Consider the following 27931-nt stretch of genomic DNA (forward strand, 5'->3'; position numbering starts at 1 on the left):
AAGTCCATGGGCAAAAAAGGATGAAACAACAATGGCGTTTCCCACAGATGTCTTAGGGTCCCTTCCTGTGAGCCCATGTGGAGTTATTCACAGTAAGCAAGCACAAGTCAGCCTTTGCTTCTTGCTCATTAGGTAATCTGCCCTGTACAAATCAAGTGCCACAATACAGATGTAAAAGGCACGCTCTGTATTTTCTACATTTGCTTACACAAAGATCATCATCAAGCCATCAAGCATGGAGGGGTGGGGGCTAACTTGAGGAACTGTGAGTTTAGGGATAAAGTGACACTTTCTGCAGCTTGGTGGGCGGATGTTGAACTTCTCTGGTGATCGCAACACTTTTCAAACAGCGTCCTTTGCTTCTTTGTGATGATCTCACTAGTAATACCAAGTCAGCTATTACCCTATATACTCGAGTATAAGCACTAATAACACTAAGTCAGCTATTACCGTATATATTCGAGTATAAGCACTAATAACACCAAGTCAGCTATTACCGTATATACTCGAGTACACGCACTAATAACACCAAGTCAGCTATTACTGTATATACTCGAGTATAAGCACTAATAACACCAAGTCAGCTATTACCGTATATACTTGAGTATAAGCCACCTGAATATCAGCTGAGGCACCTAATTTTACCACAAAACTACATTAAAAACATGTGCTGAAAAAAAACTCGGCATATCCTTGCGTATATACAATACTCTTACAATATTCTTGAAAAGATTAAAAGACATTCTCCATCTTGTCCCTTGTGGAGTAGAGTGTGCCTAACTCAAACCATGGCCTCATATTTTCAATGGCCTCTTGTACATGTGAAAGTTGGCATTGGATAAGGAAGAACAAAGAAGAATCAATGCTTTTGTATTAAGGTGTTCGGGAAGAATATCAAAGGCACCAAGGACTTGCAGAAGAACAAATAAATCCATCCTGGAAAAAGTACAGGCAGAATGCTCTTTAGAGGCAAGGATGGAGAGACTTTGACTTACACACTGTGGACATATCAGGAGAGACCAATCCTGGAGAAGGTCGTTGTCCTTGGTAAAGTAGAGGCGCAGTGAAAGAGTAGAATGCCTCCCACAAGATGGATTGACACCGTGGCTGCTTTGATAGGCTTGGGCACAGAAACAATGGTGGAGTTCCAGGCAGCGTTTTGTTCTTTTGTACACAGGGTCGCTATGAACTAGGACCCATACAGAGACAATAACCTAACAAAAACAGTGTGTCACCCTACATCCCAGATGCACTGTTGAGAAGCCCCCTTACTGACGACCTCCTCTAAGCTTAGGCTTTCTCTGGTCCTTCTCTGGGTCAGGAAAGGCTTGCTCATTCATAGACCCAGATCCAGAATATATCTGCTTTGCAGACGTTTGGGGCCAAAAGTGTTGTTCTTCAGGAAATGAACTCTGCAAGTTACCTCAAGTGCAATTCTTACAACAACACATGAAGAGAAGGGATGGATCCTGCTGTGATCGCAGAGAGGGACCGATGTCGACCGACACCAGAGAATGATGTCACTTGCTCCTGAGGTCTTGCAGCAGGGCAGCAGAGAGGGAAACCTAGTAGCAGGGGATAAGACTCACCTCTCCAAGAGAATGCTGCCAACCTTAGTTATGGATGTGGGATATTCTTCCAGCCACCTGATGGGAAGAGGGCTTGGCATTTACAGAAGCTGGATGCAGGAGGCCTGCTCGAGAGGGAAATTAGATCCTTTGCACAAGTCTTGCTCTTAAGCAAAGTCCAAGGTAACCACAGATCAGTAAACAGCTTCCTTTAAGGCCTGAGAATAGGACTTGGGGATTCACACCTGTAGAGTATGTTCTTGAGGAGACAGGATAAAAGAATCGGGAACCCCGAAAAAAGCACCCTCACAGACTAACTGGGAAATAAACGAGCAGAAGCGAGGTGCCCTGCAGGTAGGCTGCTGATGCTCCCTGTAACATCTCCCAGGCCTGAAGGAACAGAAAGTTAGAGAGAATGGAGGGAAAACATGGGAAGAGAGAGTCCTAAAAGGATGGAACGGGAACGTCTGTCTCCTTCCCTGTACAGGCATGAGCTTCTCCTGAGTTACTAGGCTCAAAAGACGCCCCCCCCCGGGGGGGGAGTGTGCATGAGTGAACAGAGTATACCACAGTCTCTGCTTTCCTCAGGCCTTCTGCTTCCCATTAGAAATTATTAGACAAGAATACCCGTTTTTTCTATTTCTTGAGCGAACATAACAGGCAACGTACACCTTTAAGAGAAATTGAAAAGGGGTCCAAACCATCAACCAAGGGATTGATTGTTTCAGGAATCAAGACTTCACTGGAAAAGAAACCGGAGACATCTGAGGCCTGGGCTGAAGGGCACAGAAGGTCAAAGGGGTCTGAAAGCTTTTCTTACTTATAGCACCAGGCCATCTCTGGGCATTGTTTGGGGAGAGAAATGACCCGTTCTGATTGGCTGATCAGATGGGATTTGTTTCTCTTTTGTCAACATGGAATCAATAGCGTTCTGCGCCTTCCTAGAGCCATTTCTGGACCACAGGACCCAAGCCCATCCATCAGGAGGCCCACGGGAGGGCCGGGAAGGCGGGTCTGCTCAGCCCATTTGACAGGTTAATTGGTTCACTTCCTCGGGAAATTCATTTTCTCTCCCTTTTATAAGTTTTTAAGAGAAATCAACAGAATGTGGCCGACATTCTCATTCTGCGGTCTGTGCGCGCGTGTGTGCGTGCGTGTGTGCGTGTGTGTGTGTGGGGGGGACTATGGCACAAAGCTCTCTACTAGAAAGAAAAGACTGCAGCAGGGCTTGCTGCCGCCCTGCAGGTGAGCACATTTAGCAGCAGTGACTTGAGCAGCTCAAGCCTCCTGGGCCCTGGGTTTGGTTCAGCGGTGGCATCTCCTCTTGCTAGCACAGCTACTGCTGTGGGGGAAAGTGACGGAGGTGGCTGTTTGGGACTGGTTTCTAGGACTGCACTGACTAGAGAAGGTTCCCTGGTGAGCCAAACAGTGTGCAAATGACCTCTGACCCCAGGTTAAAAACAACCACAACAAAAAACTAAGCAAACAAACGCACTGCCATAGAGTGGATGCCAGCCCACAGAGACCCTGAAGTGCGGGGTAGAATACCCCCTCTGGTTTCCAAGGCTGGAACTTTCTGGGAGGAGAAAGCTTCGTCATTCTCCCGGGGAGTACTTGGTGGATTCAAACCACTGACCTTGCAGTCGGCAGCCCAAATCATGACCACTATTGCACCGTTTATTGTTCGGTGCCCCTGAGTCGGATCTGACCCATAGCAACCCTACCCGGTCCTGACACAGTTGGGTGGTGTTAAGTCACCCAGTGTTCTGTGGAAGAAAAGCCCAGTGAACTACTTTCGTGAAAGTCAATCCAAAGAAACATATCCAGTCACGTGCAGGGTAGCAAGGATGAAACACACAACTTTCCAATAGCTCTTTATTACTTCCCTAACCCCCACTATCATGATCCCAATTCTACCTTACAAATCTGCCTAGACCAGAGGATGTGCACTGGTATAGGTCACTGGTATAGGTCAGGTCAGAGCATGCACACTGGTATAGGTCACACTGGTATAGGTACAGGGAATCCAGGACAGATAAACCCCTCAGGACCAATAATGAGAGTAGCGATACCAGGAGGGGAAGGGGACGGTGGGGGATAAAGGAGGAACCAATCACATGGATCTACATATAACCCCCTCCCTTGGGGACAGACAACAGAAAAGTGGGTAAAGGGAAACATCAGACAGTGTAAGACATGGTAATAATTATTTGTAGATTATCAAGGGTTCATGAAGGAGGGAGAGATGGTAGGGGAAGGAGGGGGGAAATAAGGAGCTGATACCAAGGGCTCAAGTAAAAAGAAAATGTTTTGAGAATGTGATGACAACAAATGTACAAATGTGCTTGACACAATGGATGGATGGATTATGATAAGAATTGTATGAGCCCCCAATAAAATGATTTAAAAAAACATATCCATTGCTACCCTATCTGCTCCGACTTATAATAATTCTATTGAATTCACCTGTAGGCTTCAGTCTTTCCAGAGGCAGATGCCCCCTCAGCCCCATCTTTCCCTCATGGAGGAGCTGCCAAGTCCTAGCCCTTGACGGGTGCTGAGTTACTGCACCGCCAAGGTTCCCAGCCCTGAGGCCATGACCCAAACCCAACCAGCTGGCATTGTGTCCACTCGGCCTCCTAGTGATCCAGGAGGTGCCCCAGGCTGTCCCCTTTTCCGAGGCAGACAGCCACCTTCTCCCTCAGAGAGGCGAGTGGGTGCAGATACCCTAGTGGCTCAGGGCCCAACCCACAGCCATGAAAAACCAGCCTCTGTAATAACCAGGATTGCCATAAATAAAAATCAACTTGACAACAGATTTGGGGTTGTTTGTGTTGCGTTAGCAATTATGCAATGATTAGCCATGATTGCTCCAGCCTCAGCCTTTGTGCTTTTACACTTTACCTCAGGTACTTTGACTGGATTAACTCCCGGAGAGAATGGGACAGAGGTGCTCGAGTCTCCCATTCTCCCTTATTCTGCGAAGCTGAGCCCGCATCAGCACACTCTTTGTTTCTAGACCCAAATATCCCTTATCTGTTCATTTGTGAGGGAGCTTTACAAAAGGCAGGGAAAAATGAATTGAAAGGATTATGGAATTTCTCCACGAACATTTTGAGTCCCACTTCTACTTCTCTCTCCACTGCTACTGTCTTTTATTCAGATGTCCACCTTCCTCTGAGCCTCTGCTTCTCTGCTTACTGCCCCTCGCTTGCCCTGCCTGGACACTGCGATGAGAAAGATCATTTAAAAAGAAAGATCAGGTAAGATCGCCCTCTTGTTTAAACCTCATGGCCGTTAGAATGACATCCCTCCCCGACTTGCCAAGCTATTGCCCATCTCTCCTTCTTATCCCATGCTGCCCTGCTCTCCATCTTTATTGCACTATGCCTTTTGTCCTTGTTTCGTTTGGACATTGGTATATCTTTGGCCTCCACGGTCCCTTTTTATCCTAGCCCTTGTACATGGCTAAGCCCTGGTGGCACGGTGGTTTCATGTGTGCAAGTTAACTAAAATGGTGGCAGTTCAAACTCACCAACTCCTTCACAGGCCCCTTAAGGCCATTGTCAGTCAGAATCATCTCAGTGGAAACAGATTTGGGTATTTTTTTTTCACAGCTCACTCCTATCCAGCCTTCTTTCCTCACTGTACCTAAAGTCAGACTTGCCCTGATCCCCTGTGCTACCTTTAAAGCGACAGCTCCTTCTTGTAACTACTTGTTTAAAATCTTCTCTGCTGGACTGTGGATTTGCAAAGGGGAGGACTTTGTCTTATTCCTTTTATGGATCTCCCGGTCCTAACACAGCACCCAGCACAGAGTAAACCCCAAAACATAAATTCACTCTCATTGCTACACTATAAGACAGAGTAGATCTTCCCTTTGAGTTTCCAAGGCTGTAAATCTCTACAGGAGCAGAAGACTACCTTTCTCCCATGGGGTTCCAGGTGGTTTCAAACGACTGACTTTAGGGCTAGGAGCCCATCACATAGCCCACGATGCCACCGGGGCTCTTTCTGGCACAGAGTAGGTGCTCATAAATGTGTAACATCCACCATCCATCCTTTCACTGACCTTTATTGTTTTAAAGTTCTCTTACCAGTGCCCAGGGTCTCCTTAAACATTAAATTCAAATTAAAAAAACTTCAAGGAAAGTGGCCAACTCCAAAATCGATGGGAAGAAAGCCCACCAACATAAAAACTTTAGGTCAAATCCTAGGGAGAAGACACAGGAATAGATTTTTAAAAAGAGAGAGAGAGAGAGAGACTCAAGGATGCAGGGACGACAGGGAGCCACACAGTATCCATCTTAAGCAAGAACGGCGCCAGCGTGGGATTTAAAAGGCTGGTCGCTGAGCAGGGTGCGTTGGGGGAGATTGCTGAGATACTGCCGCCAAGATGATGGCAAAAGAAGCTTCCAAAAATATTACAAAACCTCACGGATCCCTAACAGGAAGAGCCTGCAAGTTCCGTGACTTCCAGGGAGAGAAAGAGAAGACTGAACTGGAATGAGAAACGTGAGGGCTCAACTACTCTAGGAATAAAGCATGAGAAATCCTCACGCTGGGCTCTCTAGATAACACCGAAATGCATGGCCCTGGGCTAAGCAAACTCTAGATTCCGTTTGTGTTCTTTCTTGTTATAGATCTGTCAAGTAACTCAAAACCGATGACCTCTTAGAGACCTTGGTAAGAAAATGGGCAAGGCAAAGGAACTAGCTATTACAGAAAAGGCTACTCATTAGATTACTTCATTTCATTCTAATAGGTAGATTCATTATCCCTACTTCTCAGAGGAGAAAACTGAGGATCAGATAGGCGAAGAGATTACCTACATTCACATAATGAGTTAAACTCAAGTTTGTTGATCTCCAAAGTGTATCCAGAAAACTGGCCAGCATGCACGATGGACCCCTGAACTCTACTCCCAACTCCTACTCCTGACTCTGCCAGTTATGTTAGGTCAACCGAGCATCTAATGTCACCCAGCTTACCTCTGCTCTTAAACAGAGCTGCCTGTGGTAGTCATTCAATCTGTTGTCAATCTGAGCCTATTAAGGGTGAAGGGGTGGAGTTGAACCTATCAATCAGGTCACAGCTTGGATGACCTTATTTGGAGGTGCTAAGGATATAAATGGCTCGCTGGAGGCAGGACACACATTCAATCCCGGGGAGACATTCCTGCTGATAAGACACATGGAGCTATGCTAGAGCCCTGGAGCTGGAGGAACCACGCGGAGGCCCCTGGCAGCGCTGAGATGCTTATAACACTACTGGATCCACAACCCTTCCCACCCACTGGCCTTGTGATCTCCCTGCATTGAGCATCATTGCATGTGTTTTGTGAATCCGACGAGGAATTTATAGATTGGTATCGGATATATGGGCTAATATCAGACTTGTGGACCAGATCTGGGCTGGGCTGGCATATTTTCTCAATATATGATTGCTCTTTTATATAAAGCTCTATCTTATACACATATGAGTGTCTATGAAATTGTCTCTCTAGTCTAGCCGGACTAACAGAACGCTTCACACCTAGGCTGGTCACATCCATGCTCTTAAGCAAAAGGGAGACATATCCAGACTCAGATACCCAACATCATAGCCCAGGGAAGTGGCTGGATTTTGTCTGTCTTTTGTGTGTGCCAGGGTTTGGCTTCTACAACTTTGCCTCACCTGTCTTTTCATCATTGTCCTAGCAACTGCTATGTAAACATTTACCTTAAAACATGTGTTGCAGTGTTACAGCTCTTTTAGAATTTGTTTAGCAAGTTTTCTGGTTTTTCTGGAAAAACCTCCCCCCAAAACACAAAACCATGTGTTGATATGTGCTCCTCTGGGAGAAGGTGCTCTCTGAACTCTCTTTCTGTCTAAGCTATTAAATACAGAGAAGGGGGGAGCGTCAAATGAGACAGTGGGTGTTCAGACCCTCTGTCCAAGTCAGTCTGAGCACAGCATGGCGGCCAGCAGCTATCTCTCCTCCAGACTGCCTGGTGAGTTCACATTTCTGATTTTCCCATAGAGGAGAGGACTGCCCACTTCTCATTTAGATAAAGGTCATCTGGTACAGTTGCTTGAGATGTTATGCACTTCCAACGTGCCCAAGGACTCTCCCTTTGACACATCAAGGGACCGGCAGTGGCCTTGTGCCACCAACTCACAATGCTCTTTTTCTAAGGTGAAGCAAGGAGTGAAGGTTTTGTACCCGCAGGAGTTCCAGTGAAAGAGCTTGTCCTGCTAAAGGTCATCACCAGGAGGGACATGTTCCAGGCAGAGACCAGGCCTTTGTGAAATCAGAAAAAGGTCTCCGTGTGTTCCCATTTGGCGCAACCTAACATGATACGGCAGAGTCTCCTGAGAATTCTGCTGGCACAGAGTCAATACCGCTGACCCACGTCCTCTCTGACCGGATTAGAAACAAATCATCCTACCCATGGACAAACGTCTCCTTATGGCTTAGAGGGCATTAAAACCAAACCAGTAAGCCTACTGCCATAAAGGCCATTCCAATATTAGTGGCTTTTTTTTTAAATCTAATGAGCCTTGGCATGCTTTCCCTGTTCTCTATCAAGCCTGTGGCTTGAGCGATGACTCAGAGCCTGTCAATGCCGGTCTGTTTCCAGGGGACATTTAATCCCTTCTTCAGAAATCAATATCTCGTTTAAGTATTGTCATCAGCCAGTCCCCTTAATCTCATTTAATCCTTACAACCTCCGGGAGGCAGTTACAGTGATCCTTAGTTTGCAGGGAGGAATGGAGATTCCACCAGGTTAAGGAAATCTCGGAACCATGATCTGAACCCACTTCTAACAGACTCAGTTACGCCTGGTGTTTTCATTCCAATGAGCACATTTTCAGAAGATGCTTTTTAAAATTAAACAAAAGGCGATCCATTGCTGAGGTACAAAAAGGGATGGGCAGAGTGCCCTCGTCACTGAATAATATTGACCGTCGGAATATAGATTTTAAAAATGATCCTTTCAGTCTACAAGATAAGACAGTGCTGTGCATTACACAGCCAGGAATGGGGAGAGAGCAGAGGCCCCTGAAAAACCAGACATGCCATGGAAACATGCCTACCTTGGGAAGAAATCAATCTACACATGAGAGTGAAGGCAGAAATGGGCAAAGTAACAAAAGAAAGAGTGTAATCCCCAGTCCACAAGCCCCTTAATAGTTTGATGGAGAGGATTTATGTATCAAAGACAACAGGTGCCACCAATAAAGGGAGTGGCTAGCATCAGGAGGGACCCGTAGAGCCAGTTCTAGGGGGTTTGCTCTCTTAGCAGAAGACAGTATCTCAGCCAGTAGAATTCCCTTCCTACTGGTAAAATTTTTTTATAAAAATCAGAAAGGTAGTAACAATCTGAGCAATGCTGTCCTAAATTACCTAAACTCCCTTTTTCAAAACCTTTTTGATTTTTTAAATATTAAGCTCACGAAATAACTTTCTGCTTCTAATTTGATTTCTCTATACAGAAAGAGCACGTAGAAGTGACATGATTAGAGCACTCAGGCTTGTCTGATATTTGCTTTCTTATTGTATGTTAGCAGGCTGGCATTATGGTTTCATACATCAATCTTTTGGAATTTGACTAATGTGGTAATTTAGTGAATCCATGCCTGGGAGGGGAAGCCCTGTGGGTGTGCCAGCCAGCTGATCAGAATTCGGATTCCGCAAGGTCCGTGGCTAGACATGAGATTACGTAAGGTTGCTATGAGTTGGCGTGGACTCCGTGACAGTTAGTTTTGCAACTAAATAATTGTGGGACTTAAAAAGTCACAACATCCTCAAGCCTAACAAGTCACACCTGCAAGATGGAAAATGAGCGACAATAAAGAGAGCCTTCAACGACTTGTTCCTACAAAAATGCTGCTGCATAAAACTGTATCAAACAACCAAAATGCTTTTATTTCTCTGAAGCGAATTCGCAGAATTGTATCTTAGAGCCCTTCCAATCTGGAGTTCTCCACCAACCTGCTGAAAAACCTAAGAAACTTTCTCTCTCTCTCTCTCTCTCTCTCTCTCTCTCTCTCTCTCTCTCTCAGCTCCCTCTCTCCCTCTCTCCCAGCCAAGTCAATGCGGACTCATGGAGACCATCCACCGTGGGATGTGAGACTTTAACTGTTGACAGGAGTAGAAAGCCCAGTCTTTATCCCATGGAGCTGCCAGTGGTTTCAAACTGTGACCCTTTGGATCAAAACCCTGCGCCCAACAACTATGCAAACCACCTGGGCTCCTTCCAGGGGGTTTCTGATCCCCTCCGGACACTATTATTGTATGAAAAGATCTACCGGGTGTTGCCAACACAGAGTTTGTGATATTAAAAGAGTGAAGATTTGTGTGTGTTTCTTTGCTTGATTGAGATGAACTTCTTTGTCACTAAAGACTCCATTTCATTGTATTTTTTTGTTCTGAAACCACTATTTAGCTTTGAGGGATAAGGAATCTGGAGGGATTTGTTTAGTTTGTTTGGGTTTTTAAAGATTGTGTACACACACACACACACACACACACATGTTACACAGCCCAAGAAATGAAATCAACAATATCCTGTCCCCCACCCCCATTCCTCCCTGTCCCTCCCCCCACCCCTGTCCCTTGCCTGCTCAGGGTCATCAAACTCTTGTCTTTTGGGGTATAAACCATGTTTCTTCTTTGTTTTTCCTTATGACAATGGTGTTATTAAATATTTATCTTTGAAAGAATGACTGAGTTTGCTAAGCATAATGCTCTCTAGTTTTCTCCATATCTTATAGTGTTTAAGAGAGTTATTACTGTTTTTATTGGTATAAAATATTCCATAGTGTGAATGTACCAGAGCTTATTTATCCATTTCTCTATAGTTGGGGGTTTGGGTTGTTTCCACGTTTTTGCTACTGCGGAAATTTCTGCAATAAACATAAATGTATGCATGTCTCTTCATGTTATATTATTTGTTTTAGGAAGGACCCTATTTATTTCCATAATACTTTTACAATTCTATTGTCCCACTGGCAATGCGAAAGTGTTCCCATCTCTCCACATCCCCTCCAGCATTTGTTATTTTATGTTTTAATGAATTTTACCAAAAGTATCAGTGGGAGTTGATTTCACATTGTTGCTTTAATTTGTATATCTACAAATTCTTACTACTGATGATTACAAACATTTCTTTGTATAGTTGTTGGCTGCCTAAAAGTCCTCTTTAGTAAATTGTCTATTCATGTCTTGTATCCAGTTTTTGGTCAATTGCTTGTGTTTTATCTGTTAAGGTGTTGTCATTTTCTATATATTTTGGAGATTATCCCTCTATCTGATGTATCATTACTGAATATTTTCCCCAATCTGTGGGGTCTCTGTTGACTCTTTTAATGAATCCTTTTTTTGTTGTGCCCAAATGTTGTCTTTTTAGAAGGTCCTAGAGGCAGGATTTCTTTATCCAGAATAACATGTTCTTCTAAGTCTTATAAAACTGCAATAGTTTTCTCTCTGCTTTATTTTACCTGAAGTTAGTATAAAGTTCTCTCCAATCATCCTCTGCATGGTGGTCAGAACAAACTCATGTAAACCTGCCCGTATTGTGCCCTTGCTTAGACTCCTTACACTGATAGATCTTTCCATGGTCTTCAGAAGAAAGACCAATATTTCTTTCTGGACAAAGGTCTTCATAATCGTGCCCCTGCATGCTCGCGCACCTTTGCCTCCTTCCGCTCACCCACACCTTCACTGTGAAAGCCAGAGAAGCCGAGGGCCGAAAAGGCCAGACAGCATTGCAAAGAAGTAACAGCGTGCGTCTTGGGACTCTTTTCCTGAACTCTACAAAAACTTAGCTTGCCCCTAGCCTTAGTCAGGAAGTCCTGGTGGCCTAGTGGTTATGTGTTTGCGCTGCAAGATATGCAGTTCAAACGCACCAAGCTCTTTGAGGGAGAAAGACAGGGCTTTCTACTGTTGTAAATTGGTACAGCTCAGAAACTCACAGGGACAGGTCTACCCTGTCCTACAGGGTTCCTGTGAGTTTCTATGGACTTGATGAAGGTGAGTTGTTTGGTAGGGTTTGGCTTAATCACATAATGCTCCTGTACCAAAATTAGCACAAAAAGGGACTTTAGCAAACAAAGCTATTTTCCTAAGTGTTGGAGGCTAGAAGTCCAAATTCAGCAGAGCCTGACCCCAGGAGTGTAGGGGTGGGGACTACCTGGCCCTCGGACCCGTGAGATCATCAGTACCAGCTAACATCACCCACCTCACCCACAAGAAGCACGTCCAGCCATCACATTATGGGGGACTTCAGTAAATTGGCTAAATGTAACACGTCATTTTTACGCTGATTATTTTGTATGGCTCATGAATAATGCTGGACATACCCACACGGCCCTTGGCAGATAAAGGATCCCCAGCCCTGCTCTCGGGGAAGGCTCTCTTACGCTAATACCTGCTCTTGGGGCAACTCCTCATCTCTCTTCCGTTCTGGCCCTGCTTCCTGGGCCCTCAGGGGGCCTGCACCTTCCCCTCCCTCTGTGCCCTCTTACTTAATCTGTTCTCTTTTATCTCAATGGAGACAGATGAAGGACACGCCCCACACAGACTCAGGAACATAACCAAGAGAGTCCATTCTAAACGAGATTATTACCACAAGTACAGGGATTAAGATTTACAACCCCTATTTGGGAGGGCACAATTTAATCTATAATATCTCCGGATGTGATACAGCCTCATTCCAACAAATTAAGATGTCTTGAGTCTTGCAAAGCAATAACCGTTAGCAATATTAGATATAGTTAGCAATATTGGCTAAAGCCCTAGTATTAGGGGTCATTGTGAGTGGGAATCAAGGAGTTGGTGGAAGTGAGTTTGAGATTTGCCATGAGCTATCTAGGTGGAAGTGTTCAGCTCGAGGTTAGATAAGCACTTCTAAGACTCAAGGAATAGAATTTGGAATGAAGGATAAGATCAAAGCGGAGGAGGAGGCGCAGGAGATATGTGGAGAGCTAACAGACCAAGCCCTGGCACTTGGTAAAGTAAAGGGGCATCAGAAAAGAGGAAGGCCCACAACTAGATGGACTGGTCCGATGGCTCCAACATGAGTTCTGTGAGGGTGGCACCGGCCAAGCAGGATTTGAGTCTGTTGTGCGACTCGCTATGAGATGGAGCCAAGGGCACTAGCCACAGCACAGTTACAGACCGGGAGGGGATGCTGATGGAAAAATAGCAACAGTTCAGGGCCTTGACGCTAATTAGCTTACTGCACGGAAAATGCTCAGTTTTCACTAGACAAGGCAGGCAAACTATGAGGAGTTCGGTCCATCACCCTCTCCTCGCCCTCAGTGATGACTGGTGAGGGCCAAACAAATAACGGGGCATCTAGCTTATTCTTCACAAAAGGTAACTGATGCTTTGAGAATCACTTGGGATTGGTGATACAGCTGGAGATTTGCCACACACACACACACACACACACACACACACACACACACACACACATACAAACATATGGCTCATACTCTCAAACCCACAAGTCCCTGAAAATGTGTGGCAACAACAACAAAAACAATAAGAGAGGTAATAAGTTAACTCAAGCTAACTTCAAATAAGGAAGTGGTTATGATTGATAATGAAAAGGCTATTAGTCGCCAGCTAATGAATTTGTTGATGGTGGGTCCTTGCGTATACTTAACTATGCTGTTTATTTGCACAAAGTAGACAATTGGGGAGTTCAGTGCTAAAGGAAGACTGCCTTTAGGGATGTCCTTATCCACCTGGCTTATGTGAAGGCATTTTCTGTGATGGAACGTGATGAAGAGCTTCAACTTTTCACGTGTTTATAAACTTTCATTTATGTGTAGAGTGGAGTAAGACTACCATTGCATAAAGACCAAATACCAAACTATGGCCGCTGCCTCCAGATCAACAGGTTGTATGGTGGCCCTACAGGACCGAGTAAAACTGTTCAATGGGGTTTTTCAGAATGTCATTTTCATAGAAGTCGACTACCATGCGTTTCTCATGGAATTCCTGGTGGGTTCCAGCCACTGATATTTTGTTAGCAAACTCTTTACCATTGTGTCTTAGGGCACTTCATAGTTAAAGATAGACCTTTATTATAAAGTCATAATTCTATTCTTAGTAGACAGGAATTTGGGAGCAACATGTCAGTCAAACACAGGCCAGATTCTAATTTACCCACGACAGTCAGCCTGCTCAAAGTTGCAATCATCATTGTAATTTACATACTTTTGGCTATAGGAAATATTCTTTAAATCTAATGCTGCTCCACTAAAGATTAAGCAAAACAAGCGATTTACATGATGCATGGGCAGCAGGTGAAACACTTTGTGCTCTTTCTCATGGGCAGCCATTACCTTCTACAGCTTTGAAATTGTTTTTAATTGAATTCCTTCATTATTATGACATAGTGTCTGATGCAAGCTCTTGGGAACAAATAAAGAAACTGCCAAAACCTATCATGAAACAATTTACTGACCTGAGGCGTGACTGCCATCTGACCAGCTTCAGAGCCAAGTCCTGGAGAAAGCCCACAGGGTTGGACCAGATGCCCACCAAAGTGTGTGAGCATGCGTGTGTTCCCTCCCATGAGACCCTGTCTGTCTAGACCGCTATGTTTTTAAACATACTGGCACGACTCGGGAGACCTGAAAGCAAACGACTGCTAGATGCCTTGATTCCGGAGGAAAGTCATACGAGCGAGATAATTTTCACAGGAACCTATTGGACACGTTGACAATTTGATTTGTTGGAATGAGTCTGCACCTCACCAAGGGCTTAGGGCAAATATCTTGAAACACTGATATTACTTCTTTGCCATGCGAGTCCACTTCCTTCTTCTTCTCTTTTCCTCCTTTGCGTCTCTTTCCTAAACAAATTGAATGGAAGGGAAAAGTGCTAAAGCTCATTCGCTTCCTTGCTTTTAAAGGCAGAAGAGAGGAACAAGGATTCTGTACGAGAACTCTTGCCTCTGGAGGTAAAAAGCCGGCATTGCCTGGGGGAAATATTGCATGTCCCCCCTCCTGCCTACAGTGAAACCTACAGAGATCATTTGTGACTAAGGTGCATGTAACCCAACTCATGGCCTTTTCAATGGTCTCATATGCATGTAAAAGCTGGACAATCAAAAAGGAAGGCAGAAGGAGACTTTATGCATTCAAAATGTAGCTTTGGTGATCAATAGTGACTACACCGTGGACCGCCTGAGGAGTGAACAAATTACTCTTAGATAAAATACAACCGAAGTCTCCTTAGAAATGAGAGTGTAACAATTTCAGTCACTTGTGTTGGACCTATCAGGAAAGACTAATTGCTAGAAGATGGCAGTGTTTGGTAGAGGTCGGAGACAATGGCAGACGCCCTCAGTGAGTTGGACTGAACAAGAGCCACAAAGGTGGATTCAAACGATCATGAAGATGCAGGACCAGGCAATGCTTTATTCTGCTGTCGTACAGAAATAAAGTCAAAGCTGACTTAACGACAACTAACAACAACAAATGATTACTGCCATCTCTACCCCAGGAGAGGACATGGGTGTACAATGTTATCTACACAGCATTCCACACTGAAATGTACTGATCAGCCAGAGTGGGCACCTGCCAGGAGACATCTTGGTCATCGCAGAAGTTACCTTTCACAGTTCCAGTATCCTCATCTGAGAAATAAGAACAACAATGCCTGCAAAGGTATTTTCTTGGCATTGAGCACAAACTACTGAGTATTTCCAAGGTTATATTGGCTTGATGCAACATTTCAAGGGGCTTTCTGTCAGCTCCTGGACCCTTGCATTTTGCCAATTCTGTCAGTGTAGCTGAGACTTCTTCCTTCTAGAAATTATTAAATGTGGACCAATTGTTTTTGGTAGAGTGATTCTGTGTATTTTTTCTATCTTCTTTTGTTGTCTCTTGCATTATTCAGTTTTTGGCTCCTGGAATCCTTCAACATTACAACTTTGTCTTCAGTTCTTTTAGCACGGGTTTTGTTGAATGCACACCAGCATCACTCACTGCCATTGGGTCAACACTGACTCATAGTGACCCTATGGGACTGAGTGGAATTGCCTCTGTGGGTTGCCAAGACTGAAACTCTTTGCAGGAGTAGAACATCTCATCTTTCTCCCCTGAGGAGCAACTGGTGGTTTCAAACGTCTGACCTTGTGGTTAGCAGCCCAACACATACCCACTAAGCCACCAGGGCTCCAGGGTTCTGGCATAAGGGGAAGACAAGGTGTTGTTCTGTTTTCCATAATGTCTACAGGAGTTGGAACTAACTCGACAGCAACTACAAACAACTATTCATTCAAGTTGAGAACATTATCCTCGATAGGTTTTGGGGGCATCTTTTTTAGAGAATTTGACTAGCAAGTACAGTGGGTAGAAAGATGATGGATTGAGGAGTGGTATTAGGGATGAAAAACAGATTAGGAAACACATACTTTGTCACTACCTCTTGGGTGAAAATGGTGAACTATTTGGAGCTCTGAAGCCTGGAGATAGCTGAGTGATGTTGAGTCGGGCAAATAGAGTCTGTCCATAGCAGTGAGCACAGTACATCCAATCAGACGCAAAACTAAGTTGTTTCTATTGTGGAAGCAAGCCTGGAAAATCCTCAACAACTAAACTTCCAACTTAAAGACTAGGGCAAAATTTTGAGAGACTGAGAAACGAATAGCATATTGGAAACAACACATACACATCTTTTGGATGTCACAATTATTTAGCATAAACAGGCATCTCTATTACCAATCCCAAATTAAGAGCCTCCAAGATAACCACGCTGGGAAACAGGAGAACTTGAAGAAGAAGAAAGCATGGCAGACATGGCCCATAGCTTACTTTTCTTCCTTGACAACAGAGCACTGGTTTCCAAGGTAGTGTTGAGGAGTCCTTGTTCTCAGAGAGCAGTAGGCTGCTGTCTCAGCCCCAACAGACAGCATTATTGTTCTAAAACACCTCCCTTGTCCAGCAGTTGGTCGTAGGAGGGGCATATGGTTCATTATGGGCTAATACAATGTAAGGACTTTGCGAGGGAGGACTGCCAAGGTTCATTTGTCTTTCGCTCTTCCCCGATATTGGAATGAGGGTGTGATACTGGGACATTCAAGAACCAACTGCAATCACAAGGGAACAAACCCAAGGAGGGAGCCAGTGGGCTATTGATGATGGAGTGAAAAATTCTGAATGACATCCCTGATAATGTTATTGAATTATGACCCTAAATGGCCTCATTCTGGTCTTCTTGTGATACCAGGGAGTGGGGAGAGGAGGAATTTCTATTTGTTTTAACAATAATTCATGACTTTTTAAAAACCATTTGTGACAGTTAGGTTTTGTGTCAGCTTGGCTAAACCAGGATCCTCAGTAGTTTGGCAATAAGGCATCTCCCATAATATGACCTAATATAGTTTAGCAGGCAGCTGTGAGAAGAGGAGGGTAGAGTGCTACCCCTCACTCATGTCACAGTGTGATTATATTGCCTTTGGAGCATGGCCTATGTCGTGTGTGTGTGTGTGTGTGTGTGTGTGTGTGTGTGTACACATATAGACAGTATAGAGAACATCTATCCTTCTTTCTGATGTCTTTCTGCATCTAACTTCTTGGGACTTGGACTGGCAGCTTCCCACATTGCTTGCCAGCCCTGGGAGCTGTTGTCTGTCAACATTGGATTCATTCAACTCTGCTGCCATCAGCCTGTGGTCTTCCCACTTCTTGGTTCATCTTCCAGCTTCCTGCTTCATTGGCCTTGGCAGCTAGATAAGTCAAGAAGGTCCTCCAACTTAGTGTCATGAGCAGGATCAGACCTGTCCACTCTGCAACGGTGTGGGTCACTCTCTTACTATATTTTTTTCTTATAAATATATGTGTCACTGGTTGTGCATCTGTAGAGGACACAGCCTAACACAACAACCTTTAGCTGGGGGCAGAGATCCCTGGGCTGTAGTGCGATAAGTATTGAGCTGCTAACCAAAGCGTTCAGAGTTCAAATATATCAGTTGCTCCATGGGGAAAAAATGAGGCTGTTTCCTCCCATAAAATTTTAGTCTTAAAAGCCCTCTAGAACAATTATACTCTGCCCTCCAGGATTTCTATGAGTTGAATCAACTTTATGGCAGTGGGTTTGGGTTTGGCTTAGTGGGTGGCTTTTGAACTTGGTACCAAGAGGAATCAAAGAAAGTCAGGGGTCATGGAAAAAGGAAAATGAGGTCAAAGCAGAACAGCTATGGAGTTAATCCAGATCCGAATGGAGAACTTGTGGCATAACTTCTAACGGAGAATGGAGCATGGGGACACGATAGAGGCTCGGTGTTTGCAGAAAGGCTCTAGAAAAGGGATGGAGAGAGTGTAAGTTGTGCATAATGTGGCTACTGGGCATCTTGTCTAATGCACATTTACAGTCAAAGCGGCTTTTGCTTTATGGCTGCCATGTGCTTGCCTTGCTCTGAGCCCACTAGCCCTGTGAGCAAGGGACAGTCAATGCCGACTCCAGTGGTACCTTGCTTTACTTACTGCTCCTTCCTCCACCGATGACCTTTTCATTATTGCCCTGGTATGATACTGCTTGTGGTAGTTACATAATTTCATGTCAACTTGATTAAAACTATGAAGGGGTGGAGTCTCTTCTGTCAATCAGGTCACAGCCTGTGGGCGTGGCCTTCTCATGAGGGTTTGGGAACTTCTCTTTCTCTTGATTCTGCCATCAGAAGAGGCAGGTCACTCTCGTTCTCTCTGCTTCACCTTCCTGGGTGGGGAGCCACCCCGAGATGCATCCACCACCACTGGATCCATAAGACTTTTCACCCACCGGCCTGGGATCTTCCTGCATTGGCATCATTGTATGTGTGCATGAATCTAAAGAGGAATCCATGGGCTAATATCAAACCTATGGGCCAATATCAAATGTATGGACTTTACTGGACTAGGCTGGGATGTTTTATTGCTTCATCATTACTTCTTGATATAAAATTCTCTCTTACACAGAGATGAAGGTCCCTGGATTTGCTTCTCTCGTCAACCCAGCCTAACATGCCACTTGTTATGGCTCTACTAAAGGTCCCCACATGAGATAAAATGAAAAATAAGACATTGCCACAGATAAGACAAAAGAAAAGGATGAACAAAAATTGTAAGGGAGGAGAGAGGATGAGGGAGGATTTACATTGGCCTGTGTCTTTCTTCTTTTTAAATGTTTAGACATTTCACTAAAATAGGCCAAGGAAACAAATAGATCAGACTAAGGCCTCACAGCTGGTGACATCAGCTTCTTAGCAGGTGCTACTGGTTTCTCTGAAGTAACGGGCGACACACAGAGAGGAGTCAGACACAGACTCCATTACTGGGGTCTGAGAGCAGAATGCAAGGGGTGAATCTTCTCATCACCTCACAGGCATCCCCCAGTTAGGATGGTGGTGAGGAGACACGAGGGCCCCTTCCTGGAATATCAGCGGATCTCTTGGGGGACTGGATCCGAAGTAATCAGATGGTCCATGGAAACCTTTCTGCTGGACTGCAAGCTGAAGAGGAGGGCTATATCTACCTTAGCTCCTTCCATGTCCCAGTGCTCGGCATTGTATATTCACATAGTAGATGCTCCATAAATGCCACCAAGAATGAGGCAAATGCTTGGACGGTTAGAAAGCAGTACAGAAGTGCAAGGATGCAAGATTGGAAGCCCTCGCTCCTCTAGGCCAGGGCATTGGGAAGCCAGCACCTGGCCAAATGCTGGGAAGAGATCCAACTGTGTGGCCATTCCACAGAAAAGTGATCCCGCTGAATGGGGAAATTATCAAACACTACTATTAATACTAGTGTTAAGTAAAATTCTGCTGAAGATCATTCAAAAATGGGTGTAGCAGCACATGGACAGGAAACAGCAGGGAATCCCTGGCAGCTGTAGAAGAGGAAATGCAATGAGGGGATAATTGCTGTCAGAAGAATGATGGCTGAAAGCAGGGACTATCAGATTGTTACCTGCATTTTACTGACTGTGCAAAGGCATTGAACTGCGTGGATCATCAGCGATTGCAGATCACATTGCCCAAACGGGAATTCTAGAACGGCTGGCTGTGCTCCTGCCGAATCAGTGCACAGACCAGTTGTTTGAACAGAACATGAGTGCTTCAAGCCAGGAAAGGTGTGTGGCAGGCTTGTACCCTTTCACTGTGCCTATTGCGTGTATATGCTGAACAAATAATCCAAGAAACTAAATTATATGAAACGAATTTGACATAAGCTTGACAGGAGACCAATTAACAACCTATGACACGCAAATGTTACACCTTGCTTTCACAAAGAAAAGAATATTTAAACACTTACCGATGACGACCAAACACCACAACCTTCGGGACAGATTATACTCCCAGTAAAAAGAAAAACTCCTCCAGCCTGAACATTAAGCAACATTTTGAGAAGTGGAGAAAAGATTGAATCTGTCGAGGATTTCATTTTACTTGGATCCACAGCCACCAGAGTAGACAGGATAAACTTATTGTTTCCGGGTAAATCTGCAGCACGAAACCTCTTAAAAGCACTCAACAGCCAAGATGGCACGTTGAGGACTAAGGTGCACCAGCCCCAAGCACGGTGTTTTCAGCCATCCCTTCACATACCTAGGAAGGTTGTGCAGCAATTAGGAAGCCCAAAGATGAATCCACCCGTGTGAATGAACTGTGGAGCTGGCAAGGAGGACTGCGTATGCCACAGACTGCCAGACCGTGGTTGGCTCTCTCTTGGGAGATGTATAGCCAGAATGCTTCTTAGAAGAGAAGACGGGGTGACTCCATCTCATCTATTTTGGATAGGTTATCCAGAGGGACCAATTCCTGGAGAAGGCTTGTTTCAGTAGGGTGAAAAGGAGGAAGATCCTCCTGAAGATGGATTGATACCATAGTTGCAACAATGGGTACAAAGAGAGCAACCAATGGGTGGATGACACAGAACTGGTGAGTGTTTTGCTCCATTAGGCATAGGGTGGGGATCAACTAAATGGCACCACAGAACTGAATCAGCAGAGCCATTTGCTACCGCCATGGTTGGGGGAATGCTGGCTGCAGTGGCTGTTCTGTCATCTCTGTGGTGGTGGCGGTGGCAGAGATGGACAAGGACAGCTCCCTCTTGAATTCCCAAACCTCAAAAACCCAGAAGCCCATCATCTTGCAAGCTAATGCTAAGCCTTAACTTTGCTTAGCCTGGGGAACCTTCTTTGCCAGGGATGGCCCCTCACAGCCCTCTCAAGTGAAAAATGAGAAAGAGAGAGAGAGAGAGAGAGAGAGAGAGAGAGAGAGAGAGAGAGAGAGAGAGAGAGAGAGAGAGAGAGAGAGAGAAGGAAAACTAGCAGAGAAATCCCCAGGGCCTGGGGTGGAGGGTGCAGGTAGAGAGCCTGTTCTACCCAGGTTACTGCCCCAAAGGATCTAATCTCCCTCTTTTCCCACAGACTGCTGAACAGCCCCCTAAGCAGCTTCTAAAGACTTATCTGCTTGATAATGGTCCCCTCCTCAGGGGACACATGCTGCCTTCGAATGGGAAGAGATATTCAGTGATTAAAACCACAGCTGTCGTTTATAGTTAAACTGGATTTCTGAAATTAATTTGAAAAGCCTCCCATCCCCACTCCCTGTTCCTGCTGTTTCCTGGTAATTTTTCCCTCCTCAGTGCAGGGGACAGGGTGAGGTGGGATGGTGGGAGTGGGTGATGGGCACTACCAAGGTCAATGGGAACAGCTGTAGCTCCTTGCCTCCAGGATCTATTTTGAGTTTAAATGAGGGCACACACTACCTGCAGACAGCTCAGGCTGGGGCAGCCCAACTGGAAGGTCCTCTGATGGTCTGAGTGTATTTTCAGGGTGCCAGGGTACAGACCAAGATGGCCACCCTGCTGATTCAGGCCCAATTCCCCACAGTGGATTAGGGGACTCTGGTGGACCACAGATTTGTATCAAAAGGACAAATCAGCATCCAAATTGCATACCAGCCCAGGACTCATGCATGGCCTGGGCAGAGAAATTAAAAGATGACCCACTTGTTAAGTGTTTATGTGTCCCAATACCTATTGGAGCAGAGTGGGGGGGTTGGTATAGAGAAGGGTAGGAAGATAGGTGGGTAAAAGCAACATGCATCTTTATATCCCCAGCAACTAGCATAGTCAATATCACAAGTGCTTAACGTACCTAGGGTGGATGGAGGGGGCAGTGGAGGAAGGGAAGGGGGGGGCTGGGAGGAGCAAGGAAAGAGAGGCTATACCACTGCTAGATGAACTAAAAAGAAAAGAAGCTTGGTTGTCCCTGTCGGGGGCTAGGCACTCTCGACCCAGTTGCTTTTCTCACCAGCATCCTCCAGACCTGTCTCCATAGCCCTCATCCCATCTTACTACAGACAACAGGGCTTCAAGAAGTTGGTGGAAATGGAATGGAAAGATAATGAAACTTTTCCATAAACTTTTTTGAGGCCCCCTTGATTGCATTCCGCCAATGATCTACCATTTTCCATATACTACTATCTAGAGACAGAGACAGAGGGAGACACAGAGAGATAGAGATATGCAGTGGTCTCCCAAACAAAGCATCCCACAGGCAGAAACGCACCTGTCAGTGGGAGTGTGAACATTGCTACAATGCCGAACAGGTTTCATTCAAGCTTTCAGATGAGAAGGGACTCGGCAGAGTGAACGGCCTGGCTATCCAGGTATAACACTCAGCTGATGAAAATGCCCTGCATCACATTGGTCTCATCAGAACTTGTTTATGGTTATGATGGAGGATTAGGTACATTTGCAAACCATTACACATGGGATGGTGATGTATATTGGACATGTAGGTTTGTTGAGAAGAATGATGTTGTTGCGCTCTTTCACCTGAAACTGGTATTACTTTTTCAGTCAATGGTAAATACAGGGAATTTTGTGTGTTTTCAACGCATTTCTGCAGATGCAGGTGTGTGTTTTGGATGTCTTTTAAGCATGGATTTTTCACACTAATACTTTGACCTAATCCCAAAGGAAGTTTTTCTGACCATTTAGAAAAAAGTTGTAAGCATGCTGATTGCTGTTGTTGTTACTGTTGCTGTTGTTGGGTGACATTGAGTCAGTTCTGAGACAGAGCGACTGGACTCTATCTACAACAAAATGAAACACTCTCTGGTCCTATATCACCCTCACAATTGCTGTGACGTTCGATCCCATTCTTGTAGACTCTGCATCTTGTTGAAGGTCTGCCTCTATTTCACTAACCCTCTGCCTTACCTGGCTGATGTTCTTTTCCAGGGACTAGTCTCTCCTGAGCCCATGCGACAAATCTCGCCATCCTTCTAGGCGGCATTCTGGCTGTGCTGACTCCCAGACAGACGGCTTTGCTCTCCTGGAGTCCATGTGCTTTCAATCTTCCTCACCAACACCAGAATTCAAATGCATCAGTCCCGTGTGCTCTTCCTTCCTCGGTACCCGGCTTTCCCATTGTGGAGATTCGTGTGAGGGGTCAGCAATACCATGGCTTGTACCTCAGTCTTCAAAGTGGCATTTTGGCTTTTTAACACTTCAAAGAGGTCTTGTGCAATAGATTTGCCCAAATGTGATATGTTGCTTGATTTCTTGATTGCTACTTCCATGACTGCTATTTGTGGATCCGAGTGAAATAAAATTCTTGACAATTTCAATATTCTCCCTGTTTATCATACTTCTTGTTTGGGGAGATAAGAAACTGAAGTTCTGTTCTGACTAAGGTTTAGGCTCCTTCTTATTCCCCCTTCCTTTTTCATCTTCAAGTAACCTAGCATCTTAAATCAGGTCATTCACATAGAAATAAGAATCATGCCTTGGCTCAATGGGCTTCCTATCCAGCCCATCTTTCAGAAGGCGACCTGCCTGCTCCCCCCCAGAGTCACCTAGGACTCTTTGAAGATTTGAGACATCTTTCATCCCTTGGATCCTTTGTTTTCATCCCTTGGATTCTTTGTCTGTCTCACAGCATGCTCCCAGTAAATACGAGGGCATGGAAGAACATCATGGCGATTGTCAATGGTTTCCTCCTAACGTTCTCACACACTAGCTTTGCTCTTGTGAACTATTCTTCACACTACAACATCTCCCTATGTCAGTGTCTTCTTGCTTTCCACACACTCACCCAGTTATCATGTCATGTCACTGATTTAGGACCACCATCCCCCTATAAAATTGTGGCCAAGAAATGTTTTACTTTGAGAGAAATATATATTATTTACTCTCATGCATTTCATTGTTCTCTCTGTTACATCTGAGGGCTTTAAACTGGACTCTCTAGCAGTGACTGCGATGTCTTGCTTTTAGAAAAAGCATCAACCTGGAAGTAGGGCATCTGCATGGAAAGGGAAGCATAGGGAGGAAGGAAATGGAGTGGAAAAATGCAGAACCTGGACCCTGAACCTGTCACCATTAACAAGCAATCTTAAACATGTTCTATAGACCAAGATAGAGGGATCTGGCTGGCATGCCGGAGTATACATTAAATGATTGCTAACTGCAAGATCGGCAGTTTGAAACCACCAGCTGCTCCTGGGGAAGAAGATGAAGCTTTCTACTCCTGTAAGGAGGTACAGCCTGGGAAACCAGCAGGGACCATTCTTCTCCTGTCCTGTCATCAGGATAAATCCTATGAGCCAAAATCTGTGAGTTTTGAGTATCTGCCAAGGTCTAGACAAACAAAACTGGACAGGCGACAAGTTTAAGTTTCCTAAAACATTTATCTCATTCGGAAAATAGAGTACCTACCATGTTTTCAAAAATATACATAGTCCAACTAAATGCGGAGGGATAAAGACAAATGAATCAAGATTGTGTGGTCCATCAGAAGAGAACCAGCCCCCCGATGTTCACACTAGTGCACCCATTGCCTTGTGAGGGTGACGATTCAACAGTGCGGGTTGAAAACCACTATGTTGGGGAATGGATTGTCAACAACATAACTGAGATAAGAGCTGACAGCTATAACTACTGTTCAGTGATTAAGGAATGTCTTTGAAGGTTTTATTTGTTATTTGATGACAAATTTGTGATATATAAGCATGCCAAACTGAAATTATGGGATAAATTATAAAATGATGACAGATATAAAATTATGATAATTCTCACTGGAAAATTCAAAGCAGAAAAGTGCTTCTAAGTGACATTGAAACATATAGCTAAATACACATTGACAAAAGGAATAGAATAAAATTCATCAACAAATCAAAAAGGGCTGTTTCTAGTTAGCAAAATTCTGCCCAATTCAACCTGGGGAGGTTGGGGGAAATGGGGAGCTAATAATGATTTTAAAAATTAAGACAATGTTCTAAAACTGACTTTGGTGATGACTATACAACTCTTCTTGATATGATTGGACTATTGCATTGTATGCTATGTGACTTATATGCCAATAAAATTGTTGAGAGGGAAAAAAACTATTTGGTCTGGCATAAAAAGTAGTTACACAATTGATACCAACTGAATAAAATGTTGACTTAAGAAATTTCCATATATTCTACATTTTGAATAGTAAACACATTGAGCTTTTACAATGATAAAAGCTAGTTTAGTTGTTGTTGGTAATGATGATCCATGAACTACATCACAGCTTTGATACAAATCCACACATGACAATTCTTACAGCTTCTTCCCGACAGCAGTAAGCACTCTTGACCTAACTAGCATCCAGGGCAGCAGTTCTCAACCTGTGGGTCCCGACCCCTTTTGGGGTTGACCAGCCCTTTCACTGGGGTTGCCCGATTCATAACAGTAGCAAAATTACAGCGATGAAGTAGCAAGGAAAGTAGTGTTATGGTTGGGGGTCACCACCACTTGAGGAACTGTATGAAAGGCTCACAGCGTGAGGAAGGTTGAGAACCACTGAACTAAAGAGTGGTTTCTTGAAGCAGCAGGTCACGAAGAAAGAATGAAATCCTACCAAAGTCAAGATTCAGTCTATCAACTCCTCCCTGCAGGCCCGCAGGGATGTCACTTGGTGGCGAAAAGAGATGGGAGGGTTCACGCGGGTTTTTCATTCAGGGAAGTCAATAAAGGAAGGGAAAGAAGAACTCCGAAGATTGGAGGGAGAGGGAAAGAAAAGGAAAAGGCGATTTACACAGAAATCCTTCTGCTAAGCACCATCCAGAGCACATGCATTCCCCATCACAGACCCCCTGTCCTCCCCCTCCACCCCCCCCCCCCCCATTGATGTGGGCTTACAGAAAGCCCTCGGAGCAAACCCAACAGGAAGAGACATGGTCTCTTGCAGCAGCCACGTCATTCTTTCCAGCAGGATTGACAGCCTACTGCACAGCTCTGCGTTTCCCACCTGGCTTTACAGAGACTCGTTCTGGCCAAGACCCATTCTCCTTTATCATAGCTCAGAAGGAGATCACTTCCAGGCTGGCTAGTATGTTTTCAGAGACCTGGGGGGCTCAGCTTTCTCTTGCTTTAAAAAAAAATCATTTTATTGGAGGCTCATACGACTCTTATCATAATCCATCCATCCATCCATCCATCCATCCATCCATCCATCCATCCATCCATCGGGTCAAGCACATTTGTACATTTGTTGCCATCATCATTATCAAAATATTTGCTTTTGACTTGAGCCCTTGGTATCAGCTCTCTCTCCACCACCCCCTCCCTCATGAAGCCTTGATAATGTTTGTTATTATGATTTCGTCATGTCTTACACTGTGGGTGAAGGGAGACGTCGGACAGCCTCCTCTTTCTCACAATAAGCTGCTGCTTACCATGGGAGCCTCAGGGCACCAACCAGCTCCCGTTTGTCAACCGTACACATTGCACAGCAGTGCCTAGGCCAACCATTCTGAACAAATGAGGGTCAATCCCCATCTAAGAGTCCATTAAAAGATCAACATTCTTGTCCTGTCCATTTGAAAAGATGAGCAAAGGACAAAGGACAAGGGATAAGGGGGCGCAGAAAGTTATCACTCCCTGAAGGTCCCTTCATGAAAGATGACTGCAAGGTCAACTCTACTGCTTCAAATGGGAGAAAGAAATGACTGCCCTTGAAACCCAAGCCTGTTTCTTCTATCCTAGCTTCAGTCCTTCAATGCCTGCCCATCGGCTCACTGAAAGCAACACTGAAGCTTGCCTCTCTATAGCTAATACCGGGTGGCAGGGAGAGGGTCAAAGCCACAGGGCCAAGGGGTTTGCTCTAGCCTAAGGGAGCCCCTGGATAATTTTGGTCCAGGTGCATCCCTATCTCTGCCCAAGAGAAAATCTTAACTGTGGGAGGATTTCAACGCCTAATAGGCATCATCTGCCTCTGACCTGAAACCAAGTTCTGTACAATCTCTCAGATCACAAAACAAAATCCTAACATTGTGTCCTTTCTGAAAAATGAAAGAAAGAGAAGAAAGGAGTGTGTGGAAGAGATGATGGAAGAGAAAGGAATATGAACACGGAGTCAACCAGAGCTGGCTGGCTGGCTGGATTCTAATTCATGGTGGCCCGTGTGATCCGGAGCAGAGCTGGGTTACAGAGAGTTTGCAAAGACTGATTTTTCAGGCAAACATGGCCAGGATTTTCTTCCAAAGCACCTCTGGGAGATCTCGAACTGCCAACTTTTTGCTCTGCAGCTGAGTAATTGAAACATAAGTCCACATGGGACCTCACACTTCAGAATAAGTCCCATCCATTTAGGCTTTCACCCAACTTTTAGTGTTTCCTCCACAAATAGAGGTGAGCTCCTTTTCTGTCTAGGACCCTGGGGACAGGCGCCAACAAGGTGGCTGGTTGACAGTCCAGTGAAGGAAACAGACTAGTGGACAGCAAATTAGAGACGTTCGGCTTATGGATGAAGAATGTGTGTTTGTGTGTTCACGCATGCAGGTGTGGGCATGTATCGATGAGTCAGCGTGTGTGAGTCTATTTGTATATTTGCATATTCATGAGCACAGGAATGACCATGTGAGGTAGCGTGTATGATAACTGGGCCTGTATCACTTCACAGTCCTTTGTAGCAGGTTCCCCAACGTACCTCTCCTTGACTTAAGAATCAACAGGATTGCTTGGTTAAGAAGATCACAATTGCTCTTCTGACCCTGAATGGACTGTGCATGCACAGAGAGCGATCACCACTGCTCACTCCTCAGGTGTGCCCTGAGAGCCAGAAAAGGGGGGTGGATAGGAACGCAAAGTAAAAGCTCCATCTCCCTTCCAATGTAGCTGATCCCGCCTTTACAGTTAAGGAATACTAGGGCATAAGAGTCTGACAAGCTTGGCTGAAAAACTGTTAGCTGCAATATTGGTTGGCTTTATGGCCACAGTCATTTAACTTCTCTGAGCCTTGATTTATTGATCTAAAGGATATGAGCGAGAACGGAAAGTATGCAAACTTGTTCTAATGATTACAGGAGAATAATAATACTCTGTCCTTTACTGGA

The 27931-nt window shown here is 44.8% G+C and overlaps 1 protein-coding gene and 1 non-coding gene across 7 annotated transcripts in view; one reads left to right on the forward strand and one right to left on the reverse strand.

Moving 5' to 3' along the window:
• The window catches only part of NRXN3 (neurexin 3), a 1780548-nt gene that overhangs the window by 1202379 nt on the left and 550238 nt on the right, over positions 1-27931 (reverse strand). The window lies entirely within an intron of this gene.
• Positions 7306-7367, forward strand: LOC142427058 (U7 small nuclear RNA). The gene has a single exon (XR_012779892.1). It is a non-coding gene; the product is annotated as a U7 small nuclear RNA (small nuclear RNA).

The sequence above is a fragment of the Tenrec ecaudatus genome, chromosome 14 (assembly GCF_050624435.1).
Source record: "Tenrec ecaudatus isolate mTenEca1 chromosome 14, mTenEca1.hap1, whole genome shotgun sequence".
Classification (NCBI taxonomy): domain Eukaryota; kingdom Metazoa; phylum Chordata; class Mammalia; order Afrosoricida; family Tenrecidae; genus Tenrec; species Tenrec ecaudatus.